Source organism: Equus przewalskii, chromosome 26 (assembly GCF_037783145.1).
Source record: "Equus przewalskii isolate Varuska chromosome 26, EquPr2, whole genome shotgun sequence".
NCBI lineage: Eukaryota > Metazoa > Chordata > Mammalia > Perissodactyla > Equidae > Equus > Equus przewalskii.
In genome coordinates, this window is record NC_091856.1 from 26560964 (window position 1) to 26574867 (window position 13904).

The following is a 13904-nucleotide window of genomic DNA, read 5'->3' on the forward strand; positions in this document are numbered from 1 at the left end:
TTTTGTATCCTGTGACTTGACTGTATTCATTTATTATTTCTAAAAGTTTTTCAGTAGATTCTTTAGGGTTTTCTATACTGAAATCATGTCACCTGAAAAGAGTGGCAGTTTCACTTCTTCTTTTCCAATATGGATCCTTTCTATTTCTTTTTCTTGCCTGATTGCTCTAGCTAAGACTTCCAATACTATGTTAAATAAGAGTGGTGAAAGTGGGCATCCTTGTCCAGTTCTTGTTCTTAGAGGGATAGCTTTCAGTTTTTCTCCTTGAGAATGATATTTGCTGTGAGTTTGTCATATATGATCTTTATTATGTTGAGGTATCTTCCTTCTATATCCATTTTATTTAGAGTTTTTATCAAAAATGGATGCTGTATCTTGTCAAATGCTTTCTCTGCATCTACTGAGATGACCATGTGGTTTTTATTCTTCATTTTGTTAATGTGGTGGATCACGTTGATAGATTTGTGGATGTTGATCCATCCTTGCATCCTGGCACCAGGCTTTCTGATTTCAAATATATTACAAAGCAACTCTAATGAAAACAGTGTGGCACTGACATAAAGACAGACATATAAACCAATGGAAAAGAATAGAGAGCCCAGATTAAAATCCACGCATGTATGGTGAACTGATATTTGACAAAGGTACCAAGAATAGACAATGGGGAAAGGATAGTATCTTCAATAAATGGTGCTGAGGAAGCTATATATTCACGTGCAAATTTTTACAAGAGCCAAGACATGGAAACAACCTAAATGTCTATCAATGCACTAATGGCTAAAAGAAGTTGTGGTACATATATACATTGGTTTATTATTCAGCCATAAAAAGAAGGAAATGCTGCCATTTGCAAAAACATGGATGAACCTGGAAGACATTATGCTAAGTGAAATAAGCCGAACAGAGAAAGACAAATACTGTATGATATAACCTATAACTGGAATCTAAAAAAAGAAAGTGAAATTCATAGAAAAGGTGTATCGTTGTGGTTATCAGGGCTAGACGTGGAGGAAATAGGGGGGCAATCAAAAATTACAAAGTTTCAGTTATAATATGAAGATGTTCTGGTAATCTAATATGAAGCATGTTGACTATAGTTAATAACACTGGATTATATACTTGAATTTTTCTAAGACAGTACATCTTAGTGTTCCCACCACACCAAAAAATAAATAAATAACTATGGAGGTGATGGATGTGTTAATTAACTTAAAGAAGAACAAAGTGAGAGAAATTTCACTCCTTGATTTAAAATTTGCTGTAAAGCTACAATAATCAAGAAAGTGTAGTGCTGGCATAATGATAGATATGTAGACCAATGCAACAGAATTGAAGGTCCAGAAACAAACATCATAAGGAATAAACCTTATATTTGTGTTCAACTTGTTTTTGACACAGGGCTGAAGGCAATTCAATGGGGAAGGGATAAACCTTTCAAAACATGGTGATGCGAAATTGAACATCCTCATGCAAAATTTTATACTTAGACCTTTACCTCATGCTATACACAAAAGTCAACTCAAAATGGATCATAGACCTAAGTACAAGAGCTAAAACTATAAAACTTTTAGAAAAAATATGAGAAAATCTTTGTTTCCTTGGGTTAGACAAAGATTGCTTAGATGATCCATAAAAGAAAAAAATGACAAATTGGACTTCTTCAAAGTACAAAAGTCACAGCATGTGATGTCAAGACAGGAAGAAATGCAAGTGTACACACAGTGAGACATGACTGTCAGAGAACAAGTTGTGAATGAATAGAGTTTACAGGGCTTCTGTGCTCTACTGGGTACAGACAGCTTAGGTCACCTCCTCCTCTAACTCCTCCTCAAACTCACCCACCCCATAAAGCTGCCCCCATTCTTGACTGGCCATGGTGTCCTGAAACTGCTAGTACTCTGACACTATCTCTTTCCTGTTGCTCTCAGCCTCAGTGAACTCTACCTGCTCTATGACCTCACCTGTGTACCAGCAACAAGGCAGTGAACTGCTCCAAGATGTACTTGAAGGACTCTTGGATGGCCGTGCTGCTGCTGATGAGAGTGGCGGACATTTTTAGTCCCTGGGGCAGGATGTCACAGACAGCTGTTTTCACATTGCCAGGGATCCACTTTCATTCTTTTTCATGTGGATATCCATTTTCCCAACACCATTTGTTGAAGAGACTATCATTTCCCCATTGTGTATCCTTGGCTTTCTCGTCGAAGATTAGTTGATGGCATATGTGTGGGTTTATTTCTGGGGTCTGTATTCTATTCCACTGTCTGGTTTTTGTAACATACTGTGTCAATTACTATAGGTTTGTAGTATACCTCCAGCTTTGTTGGCACAGTCAGCATTTGTGGTTCTCTATGAACGGAATGAATGGTGGTAGTGAAAACTGTGTTCTAATATAGTCTGGAGTCAGTGGTGTGGGTGTCTACAAGGGCCAGTACTTCTCCGTCTGGGCCTTTCTGTGATGTATGAAGAGGCAGATTCCCTTGCTTTGTTCTTCAGAGGTCAAAGGTGTTCATGGCCTCTACTTCTTTGCATGACCAGAAAGAGGGAAAACCAACACATGACTGACACTAGGAACACCTGATCCTCGGTCTCCTGTGATTTGGCCCCTTTGGCTCCTGCACAGGATTCATCTCAAGAAGAAGGCAAGAAATTGGTCAAGTAGCTCTGTTGGCTTCTTCTCTAACCAGAAGCTTGGGGTTGCATTCCCTTGGGTCTTAGTCCTTTTGTTAAATATGGATCTCCCTGCTCATTGTTTTAGGGCTTATAAACAGGCCAGGAAGGTACTAAAGATGCTTAGGCGTGGAGGCATAAGAGATGAGTTTTCAAGCAGCAGCCTGGACGAGCAAGAATTGGCATTGATCAAACCAAGGTGAGGAACCATCACTTGGCCTACATATGTGTGTTTTTGTGAGGACTAAGAGGGAAAGAAAAAATATGTGTTTACATTGCTTGGATAACCATGTGTTTTTAGTGGGTAACTGACTCAGACACTGACTTGTATGATGCTACTAGCCACATAGGGCTATGATATTAAAATTAACTGAGATTAAAATTAGTTCCCCGGTTGCACTAGTTATATTTCATGTCCTCAGTAGTCACATGAGGCTAGTGATGCTGTATTGGATGATGCAAATATAGAACATTCCATCGTTGTATAAAGTCCTTTTGTATAGCATTGATAGCAGAATATGGAGAGCTGGAAATCTCTTTAAAATGCATGTGTGTATGCTTGTGTTGGCGTATTTATATTGTTTCTTTTTACATTATTTGTGTGTTGTGTTTGACTATATGTGACTCTTAGTGTGTGTAGGGGAGTTTGTTTGTGTGTGGTCTGTGAGTTGTCTGGGTGACTGGATGTGATGTTTGCATATTTTTAAAACATCTTTTTGAGATTTAATTGATATACAAAAAAACTGTACATATCTAATGTAGACAATTTGATGAGTTTGGACATGTGTATACACACGGGAAACTGTCACCACAATCAAAGTAATAGACATCCATCACGTCCAAAAATGTCCTTATGTCTCTTTTTTTGCATGTGGTTATGAAACTTAAGTTTTACTCTTTTGGTAAACATTAAGTGCACAGCATAGAATTATTGACTATACGCACTGTTCTGTACAGCAGATATGAAGAACTAATTCATCTTGCATAACTGAAACTTGGCATCAATTGAATATCAGCTCTACATTTTCTCCTTCCCTTAGCTGTTGGTAAGCACCATTTATTCTCTTCTTCTATGAACTCGACAATTTCAGACACCTCATAAAAGTGAAATCATGCCATATTTGTCCTGCTGTAACTGGCTTATTTCACTTAGTATGATGTCTTCCAGGTTCATCCATGTTGTTATGAATGGAAAGATTTCCTTCTTTTTAAGGACAGAATAATATTCCATTGAATGTATAGACCACATTTTCTTTATCTAATTATCTATTGATGCACATTTGGGATGTTTCCATAACTTAACTATTGTGAAGAGTACTGCAAGGAACATAGGAGTGCAGATATCTCTTGGAGATGGAAATTTCATTTCTGTCTGGTGTACATCCAGAAGTGGGATTGCTGGATCATGTGGTATTTCTATTTTCAATATTCTGGAGAATGTCCGTACTGCTTTGCATAGCATCTGCACCATCTTACATCCCCATCAACAGTGTAGAAGGATTCCTGTTTATGTGTGTTTTAAGCTATGTGTGACAAAGTGCTACTTAAAGTCATATGTAAGTTGGTATGAATCCATGCAAACCTGTGCACTTTCCACCAGGATGAGTATAGTTCAGAGAATGTCAACAAGCAGCACCTTGGGTTTCTTCATTTCTGTGTCAGTGTGTGTCACTCTGTGTGTTTGTTTTTCTGTACAATGCACTCACATTCTAATTCTCCTCACCATGAGTGGGTGTGGAGCAGGGGGCTGAGTGAGTGACATACCAGTATGTGTATGCATTTGACCTGGTGAAACAGCCTCACAGCCTGATTCTTCTCTCGTCTCAGCTCTAGACATAAACAGGCAGCTCTAGGCAAAGTCCTCTTTAAGCTAAGCTGGTGGCAATTTGTCTTTGTGGCTTGAAGGCTACTGGACTTCTGTGGGGCCCCAAATTTTCTTCACTAACTTTCAATGATTTCTACATTTCCCCTCTGGGAAACATAGTGTAGACAATTTGGAAGAGTGTCTAGTTAATCAGATGACTGTGAATTCTGATATAACTCCTCAGTCCTACAGCATCTGTAATAAGTCAGTTCTCACGTCACATCACTGGGCAGAGTTTCACGTCACTCACTTTGCTTTTATGCTCAGAACTCCATTTTTTTGGAAACACTGGAGATGGAAATGGAGAGAGAGACAATTTCATATATGAAGTAGGCTGTTTATTGATAAATTTATTAAAAATTCAGTAAATCAAGTACTGTAGATGTACTAATCTTCAGAGGACATGGTCTGGGCTTTCCTGTTTCCCTGATGTAGGAGAGAGAACACAGAAGTAAACACACATTTTCAGGAAGCTATTTGATCTTGCTTGGTGACCTCCTCATATCTTTATATTTAACTCTTTTTTTTTTTAAGATTTTATTTTTTCTTTTTTCTCCCCAAAGCCCCCCAGTACATAGTTGAATATTGTTCGTTGTGGGTCCTTCTACTTGTGGTATGTGGGACGCTGCCTCAGCGTGGTTTGATGAGCAGTGCCATGTCCGCGCCCAGGATTCGAACCAATGAAACTCTGGGCCGCCTGCAGCGGAGCACGTGTACTTAACCACTCGGCCACGGGGCCAGCACCTATATTTAACTCTTGATGAGTGATCTTGGTCACTCAATTTGCCAAAATAATGAGTTTATTTTTAACTTTTGCTCACTCTTATTTTGACTGGTATATTTAGTCAACAAGTTATTGAATCTTGTTGACATATTTACTCAATTAAAAAATGTATATGGTGGTAAAATATACGTAAATAAAATTTACCATTTAAATGATTTTTAAGCGTACAGTTTCATGGCCTTGAGTACATTCACATTGTTGTACAACTGTCACCACCACCCACTTCCAGAACTTTTTTATCTTCCCAAACTGAAACTGTACCCATTCAACAATAACTCCTCATTTTCCTTCCCCTAAGCTCATGGCAACCACCATTCTACTTTTTATCTCTATGAATTTGATGATTCTAGGAATCTCATATAAGTGGAATCATATGTATTTATTTTCTGTGACTGGCTTATTTTACTTAGCATAATGTCTTCGAGGTTCATCCACATTGTAGCCTGTGTCAGGATTTCCTTCCTTTTTAAAGCTGATAACATTCTATTGTATGTATGTATGTACTACATTTTGTTTATCCATTCATTTGACAACAGACACAGATTGCTTCCATCTTTTGGCCGTTGTGAATAATGCTGCTCTGAACATGGGTGTACAGATATCTTTTTGAGATCCTTCTTTTAATTCTTCTGGATATACACCCTGAAGTGGAATTGTTGGATCATATGGTAATTGTATGTTTAATATTTTGAAGAAGTGCCATAATGTTTTCCACAGTGGTTGTACCATTTTACATTTCTACCAACAATGCACAAGGGTTCAATTTCTCCACATCCTAACCAACACTTATGTTCTTTCTTTCTTTTTTATAATCATGATACTAATGGTGTGAAGTGTGTTTACATGTTGAGCACTTGTTTTGTACACCATACATTTCTTTAATCCTCCCAATAATTGTGTAAGTGGTGCGTTCACACACATGCATGTGTATGTGTGGGTTAGTGGGTGGGTGGGAGAGAGATTAGGAGAGAGAGAGTGAATGAGTGCAACAATTGGGATAGTAAAGAATCAGACACAGGCACTTAAGCAGTCTGGCTGCAAGGCTGTGTTCTTTTTTTTTTTTTTAAAGATTGGCACCTGAGCTAACAACTGTTGCCAATCTTCTTTTTTTTTCTGCTTTTTTTCTTCCCAAATCCTCCCAGTATATAGTTATATGTTTTTTAGTTGTGGGTCCTTCTAGTTGTGGCACATGGGACGCCATCTCAGCATGGCCTGATGAGCGGTGCCGTGTCCATGCCCAGGATTCGAACCAGTGAAACCCTGGGCCCCCGAATCAGAGCATTCAAATTTAACCACTCAGCCCTGGGGCCGGCCCCTAAAGCTGTGTTCTTAATGGATACTCTATGAGGTTGCTCACTAGGATGTGGACTACCCCAAAGGAAGGGACTGTGTATTATTTAGTGTTCTCTCCCTAGTGCTTATCATAGTGTCTCCACATGCGCAAAGAAAAAAAAAAGAAGAGGGATAAATCCTTCCAGATTTCTGGAGAAGGTGAAAGCAATGCAGTGAGATTTGTGTGTACATTGTCACAGTTACGTGGAGAAAGTATGTGACCATACGGTAATTGCTATGCACAGTGTTTCTAAGTTACTGGCATTTCCCGTTTCTCTTCATTCCCAGAAGAGAGAAAGCAGCATGAGGAGAGAGAACCAGAGCAGTGTGTTCAAGTTCCTTCTCCCGGGACTCCCCATCCCAACAGAGCAGCAGGGCGTGTTCTTTGCCCTGCCCTGGTCATCTACCAGACAATGGTGCTAGGGAAACTGTTCATCATTCTGCTCATCAAGCTGGATTCTCACCTACACACGCCAATATACTTACTCTTCAGCCACTTGGTCTTCACTGATGTCTCTTTCTCATCTGCCACTGTCCCCAAAACGTTAATGCATACCATCAAAAGACCATCACCTTCACAGGGTGCATTTACCAAATATATTTTCTAATATTGTTTGCTTGTCTTAACAATTTCCTTCTTGGAGTGATGGCATATGGCAGGTATCTGGCCATCTGTGCTCACTCCACTACACAACAGTTACGAGGCAGGAGCTGTGTGTCTCATTACTAGTTGGGTCCTGGTTCTTCAGTTGTGCACATGCCCTGTTGCACACCCTCCTCTTGGTCCAACTGTCCCTCCATGCTGACAATACCATCCCCAACTTCTTCTGTCACCCCAGTGCACTCATAAGACGAGCTGCTCGGACATCTCCCTCAATGAGCTGGTCATCTTCACTGAGGGAGGAATGTTTTTCATCCTACATTTGAGTAATGTCTTGGGCTCATATATCCCAACAGGGACCACAGTCCTGAGCATCCTCTTCACCAGGAAATTCTTTAAAGTCTTTTCTACCTATGGCTCCTGTCTCTTTGTAGTGTCTTTGTACTATGGGACCATTGCAGGTGTTTATTTTTTCCCCTCATAAGCCATCTCCAAAAACAAAGACATAATAGCTTCTGTGGCCTATATGGTTGCTCCTGTGCTGAACCCCTTCACCTATGGCCTGAGGAACAGAGATATGAAACTTGCCCTAGAAATATTTTTAATAGTTTCAAGTTCTTTATGTCACGATCATTCAATGTATAGCAATTACACATTCAAATGAACAAGGAATCTATTAAACCTGAGCAAACATTGTGACTGTCCAGTTGAATCTGGGCTGCACATACCACACAGGGAATTTGGCCTTCCCCATGTCCCTCTCTGCTGATATATACCAGCTTTCACTACCCATACTGACATCAATGATTCCGACATCTTATTAATTCTTAGAGTACATTAGGTCTTATTCCAATATGCATAGGGCTTGGTGAGATGAGAGGGATAGTGAGGATGCCAACTGTCAGGAGTGAGAAGGGAGCTCCTCCAGTCCCACCATCTCCAAGAGAACTCTGCATTTCTCCTTGGCTTCCCAGAACCAAGGTAAAGAGGCAGCTAAAATAAAAGAGTGTCACAGAAAGTTTTGCTTACATAAATTGAATTTCCAGTTTTTGAAATCTGACATTCCCACAACAAACTTTCAATGACTCAACTTCATTTCCTGAGAAGTATGGGTTCATATGAGTTTGTCTACCCTTAGTAAATATATATAAATGATGGGATTTTGAAAATTTGATGTTTTATTCAATATTTTAGTTACTTCTAAGAAAAGAATGTGAGGAAACCTCCTGGGGTGTTAGAAATGTTCTATATATTGATCTAGCTGGTAGTTACAATGGATGCATACATATGTAAAAATTCATCAGGCCAAACATTTTAGATAAATGTACTTAATATGTGCATACTAGACATATATATAAAAAGAGAGAAGGGAGACAATGTAACAAACTATGACTATGATTTTCTGAGTGAAAGTAAAAAAACATATACAATATAAGTCAAGATATACATGTATAAAATGAGTGTCATTGTCCTTGTTAGGGGATGCTCCCATTTTTCCTACTTGTTTTACTCTTTCCTCTATAATGAGTTCTGTCTTTTGTTTGCATCATAACTCACTTAAACAAAAGTCTTCTTTCTTCTTGCATTATTCTCAAATATTTACCAGCAGGTCTTCTCAAAATCCATCATCTTGGGGATCTCAGGTGAGCACAGGTGTGAGTGATGAATAGAACATGGTGCTGAGTTATCACAGCCTACCTAGGATGCTCAGAAGCTAGAAGAGCTGGAAGAGTGAATGCAGCCACGTATTTGAGAGAGAACTGAGGATCCAGAATGAGAAGTGACTGTACATACACAAGCATCGCACTCACATAAGCCTTAATAAGAATGAGAGCTTACTTTTTAACAAAAGCAGCAACAAAAGATTGAATAAATCAAAAGAAGAAGTGTGACATATTTACTAGAGTGGAAAAATAAGAAAATCTGTCAACCTAGAATTCTACATCAGCAAAGATATCTCTCAAAATTGAAGGCGAAATAAGGACATTTTTAGAAACAAAAACTAAAAAAATTGTCAGTAGACCTATAGTAATAGGATTATGAAGAGGAATTATTTAGGCAAAAGGAAAAAGATTATAGGAAAAAGTTGAAAATTAGAGAGATTCATAAGATTGGTAAATATAAAAACAAATATTGAATGAACTGAAAAATACCAATAATAACAATATCCTATGGAGATTATCTGAATAATCATAAGGTCACACTTCTGTGAAAATAAATTTGAAAATTCAGTTGAATTCAATAATTTCCCAGGAAGACACATATTACCAAAATTGACTTCTTCTGACATAAAAAGCCTAAACACATCAATTTCTGTAGAAATTACTCCTCACTATCTTGGAAAGGTATCACATACCTGGGAAAGGAGAGGCAGGAGAGAACTCTGTGGTGGCACTGGAATTGGAGGCGTAAGTTTGTAATCATGGTTTTTAATACATATGTGAATAGGCTAAAATGTATGAGTTACTCATCAATACTTATTCTATTCTCAACATTCATTCATTTAACTCTATTCCCAACTCGCTTTTTGTGAGTTACCATTTTTGTTACTTTACTAGTTTCTTATTTATACTTCATACATATATATATATTTATCTATCTATATATATATATATATATATATATATATATATATATATATATATGAAGCCTTGTAAGTAATGAACATCCTTAAAAATTTTCTCTGTTGCTGCCATTCTTCTCTAAAAGGAATCCAAGTTTCTTGGCAAAATGCCTGATTTCAGAGCCAGGGCCAGGAAATACAAAGATGATCTGGGAACATTTCGTTGAGCCTGAAAGAACGAAGGGCTCAAGGAATCATGGGGACACAGGAGCCATCTCAAGGGGCTTCCAAATCCTTAACGTGGTATAATTTGAGCTTCAGAAAGGATAACAACAAAGAAACAAACACATCAAGAAGGAAAACAGATTGGTAGTTACCTGAGGGGAAGGGAGTGGGATGAAGGCGAAAGGGGCAGATGTGTACAGCGACAGAGAAAAACTAGACTATTGGTGATGAACATGATGCAGACTATACAGAAGCTTAAATATAATAATGTACACCTGAAATTTATAAAATGCTATAAACTAATTAGACCTCCATAAAAAAATTAAAAAGAGGCCCAGTGGTGTAGTGGTTAAGTTTGCACACTCTGCTTCAGTGGCCCGGGGTTCACAGTTTCAGATCCCAGGCTTGAACCTACATACCACTCATCAAGCCACGTTGTGGCAGCGTCCCATATACAAGAACTAGAGGAAGATTAGCAACAGATGTTAGCTCAGGTCCAATCATCCTCATCAAAAAAAAAAAAAGAAAGAAAGAAACCACAACCTAATGGATTATGACTCAGAGATTAAATGAGAATCTATGAATTCATAAAGATATAAATAAACTTAAAGAAAAATAAATGTTGAAAAGGGAAGCGTCTCATACAGAGAACTAATACATGTAGAAAGATTGATGGAATGAGAAAAATCACCACTTGGCCACCACAATTGCAATAATTGTTTCAGGCCAGAATTGCTTGATTCTAATTAAATATGATGTTATATTGAAATTGTAATGATAAATAGCATGTTTATATAGTCTCAAAATATCTATGCAAGTTATATTTATTAATTTCAAAGATAAAAATGGTACCTTACAGTAGAGAAACCTGGTAAACACCACCTTAATCAATTGACCAAGATCTAAATTGCCATAATTGAAAAAACTGCTATCAGCTGCCTTCTGATAATATGCACTGTGGCATACCTGCCAAAGAGCTATAGCCTGAATCTGAGATACATGCATATTTATTTAATAATAAAGCAAACATCATTAAACATTAATGTTTGGAGAATCTGAATGAAATGTATATGAGAATTTTTTGTACAGTATTAAATTATCTCTAAGTCTGAAATGATTTCAAAAAAGGTAAAAAAAAATTGTCCATATTTACTCAATAAGAGAGAATAGAATATACTACAGGTCCAGCACTAAATTTAAAGCTGGAAACAAGGCAGACAATTATGATCTTCCAAAATATTCTCCTTGTAGCCCCTGTCAGAGACAGAATATGAACTGCTGAACCATAGGCAGGACATAGGAGGAGAATTCTATAAAATGTCATCCTTGCTCTCTAAAAGTTTAGATTCTCTATAATGAAACTGTAAGGCAATTTTACACCAAGAGAAGTATGTCTGTAGAATAAAACATATCTACATATTTGCCATCCACAAATTGGCACATAAATGTGTAACTAGAAAATGTTATCTTTGTGAATGTGTGCTAGATAGCCTCCATTTGCCCCTCCAGATCCATTCTCCAGCAATCTCTACCCTGTTTTGTCTCAGAAGTCTGACCTTTACAGATTGTATCAACTGGGCTCCCTGGCCCTTTGGATTTGGCCAATGGAAACACAAGCAAGAGATCAAAATGCAGAAGCAGAGAGAGGTGGGGGCATTTATTCTGTTTTCCTCCATGCCTGGCCATGGGTTGACAGTGGCTATCCACAGCTCCTGTTCAAGGTTCCTCACCTGCCTCTACACGTCTCACCAGGTTCTCATAACCACTCCCTCCCCTCGCACCTGTTTCCCACTGCTTCTGGCCCTGGGTGCCTCACCATCCTTTAATAGTTTCCCTTAAACTTTCCAACAGTTTGGAAACAAGCCATTATTACAAATTTTATAAAAAATCCTTTGTCCCAGCTGGAGCCATGCCCAAGAAGAAAGGAATCCAAGGCATTTCTGGCATCAGGGACACAATCCTCTCTGGCTTCTGGACATGCAACTCCCCAAGGTGCAGCAAGAACGTGGCCAATTAGCATATGGTGGCTCCTCCCTGACCCAGAAGCTTGGGGATTTTGTTTCTGTCCCCTTGACTGTACTTAAAACATTACGTTTTTGCTTATTGCTATGCACTTTTTTACAGAACATGAAAGTCCATAGAAGAGCTGAGGTCACAGATATATCTCCTTTTTGTCTGGATACTGAGTCTCCTGAAGAGAAGCTGAGGATTTGGGCAACAGTCTGGAGCAGAAGGTGTCTCAGGTCACCAATGATGAGCACAGGTCAGAAGGAGTGGGAAATCTGCACTTGGCAATGGATCTGCATGTGTGCTTGTGGATTTGTGTGACTTTGTGTTCATGGATGCGTGTGCACGTGTGTGTATACTTGCGTTTATGTTGTTTGATAGGTGTGTGTGTCTGTGTGTACTCTGTACCTGACTCAGACCCTGATTCTTTTCCTGAGTTAGACCCGATCTGGGCTCTGTTTTAGCACATGCAGAAGTTATCAGCCTCCTAACACGTGTTGAAAGCCCTCTGATTCACGCCTGTGTTCTTATATACTTGTATCACAGCTCAGGAGATGAGAGCTCAGGATTGGGATTGACATTGTTGTCTCTGAGGCTGGAGAAGAGGATGCCCAACCTCACCATGGAACCCAGGTCAGAGAGGGCTCAGACCTCTGCTCAGCAGTGTGTGCTGGTGTATGTGTGAGCCATGTTTGTAGGTAGCACACCCATGTGTGAGAGTAGGAACATATATTTTTTGTTTTTGTCTGTGTGTTTTTTACAATGTGTATATTACCACATGCATGGGTTACTCATGGTGTTTTAATGACTGTGCCTCTGACTGAATAGGCTTAACCACCCCACATTGACTGCCTTCCCTGGGAAGAGTAGGTGTCAGAAGGGGCCAATGCACATCTCTCAGTGATGGAAGTGCATGTGCTACTAGTGGTGTGAGTATGTGCCTGAGTGCATGTGTGTTGTTGGTGTGTTTCTTCTATGTGGGCTTGTATGTTTTCGGTGGCATGTATGTATAGTTATGAGCTATGGATATATGGTGAGTTGAGGGTTTACCAGGTGCGGCATGTGTCGTGTGTTGATGCGCATTGTGTGTTTGTAGGTGAGTGGTAAATCATTGCGTGTTGTGTATGTCCCACTTTGCCTGTTATTTATGACCTGTATGCACATATGTGTTTTTACTGAACTGAACCACATACTGGCTATCCTCCCCTTATGATGGGAACTTGTCACAGGTGACTGGAATCATCAAATCAGCTGTATGTATGTTTGTGTGTATGCTTTGCATGTGTGCTTGGGGCTTCTGATTTTCCTCCATGACTCAAACATTTCCTTTAGTACCTTCCTCTGGAGCACCACTGACTGAGATAACCTTAGCACCAAGCAACTCCCCATTTGTGAAATGAATCTGCTATGATTTTTATATACCTGAGTATGGCTGAATCACTCAGAGTTCTTTAAGCCTTCACTTAATGTCCCAGGTAAAGACACATTTGGCATCATGCTGTATGAAGTTAGAGTGAAGAACCCACATCAAATGGCAGGGAGAACTTGGGAAACTCATGTAATTTCTTGGCCTCAGTTTTCAGTCTATAAAATGGAAAGAATTACATTTGCCTCATGAAACTTACAGGCCCTCAATAAATATTATTGTTTTAATAAATGATAATGAATGAGAGAGTCTTGTGTCAATTGGAAAATAGGTAATAGAAGTGAAGGGAACTATCTAGGCAAGGAACTAACAACATTTTGAACTACTTTGGCTTCTTTATAGCCCTAAAGCAACACCGGGTGTCTTGTACTCCTAATCAATGATGGGGGAAGTTTCCCTGTGCATTGGTGAGGGCACAGGCTCTCATAACAC

At 39.0% G+C, this 13904-nt stretch overlaps 1 long non-coding RNA gene across 2 annotated transcripts in view; it reads left to right on the forward strand.

Moving 5' to 3' along the window:
- The window catches only part of LOC139079710 (uncharacterized), a 121227-nt gene that overhangs the window by 64264 nt on the left and 43059 nt on the right, over positions 1–13904 (forward strand). For both annotated transcript variants that reach the window (XR_011533575.1, XR_011533576.1), the window contains exons 3-4: positions 12164–12302; positions 12593–12679. This is a non-coding gene — a long non-coding RNA (uncharacterized lncRNA). The remainder of the gene's footprint in view (positions 1–12163; positions 12303–12592; positions 12680–13904) is intronic.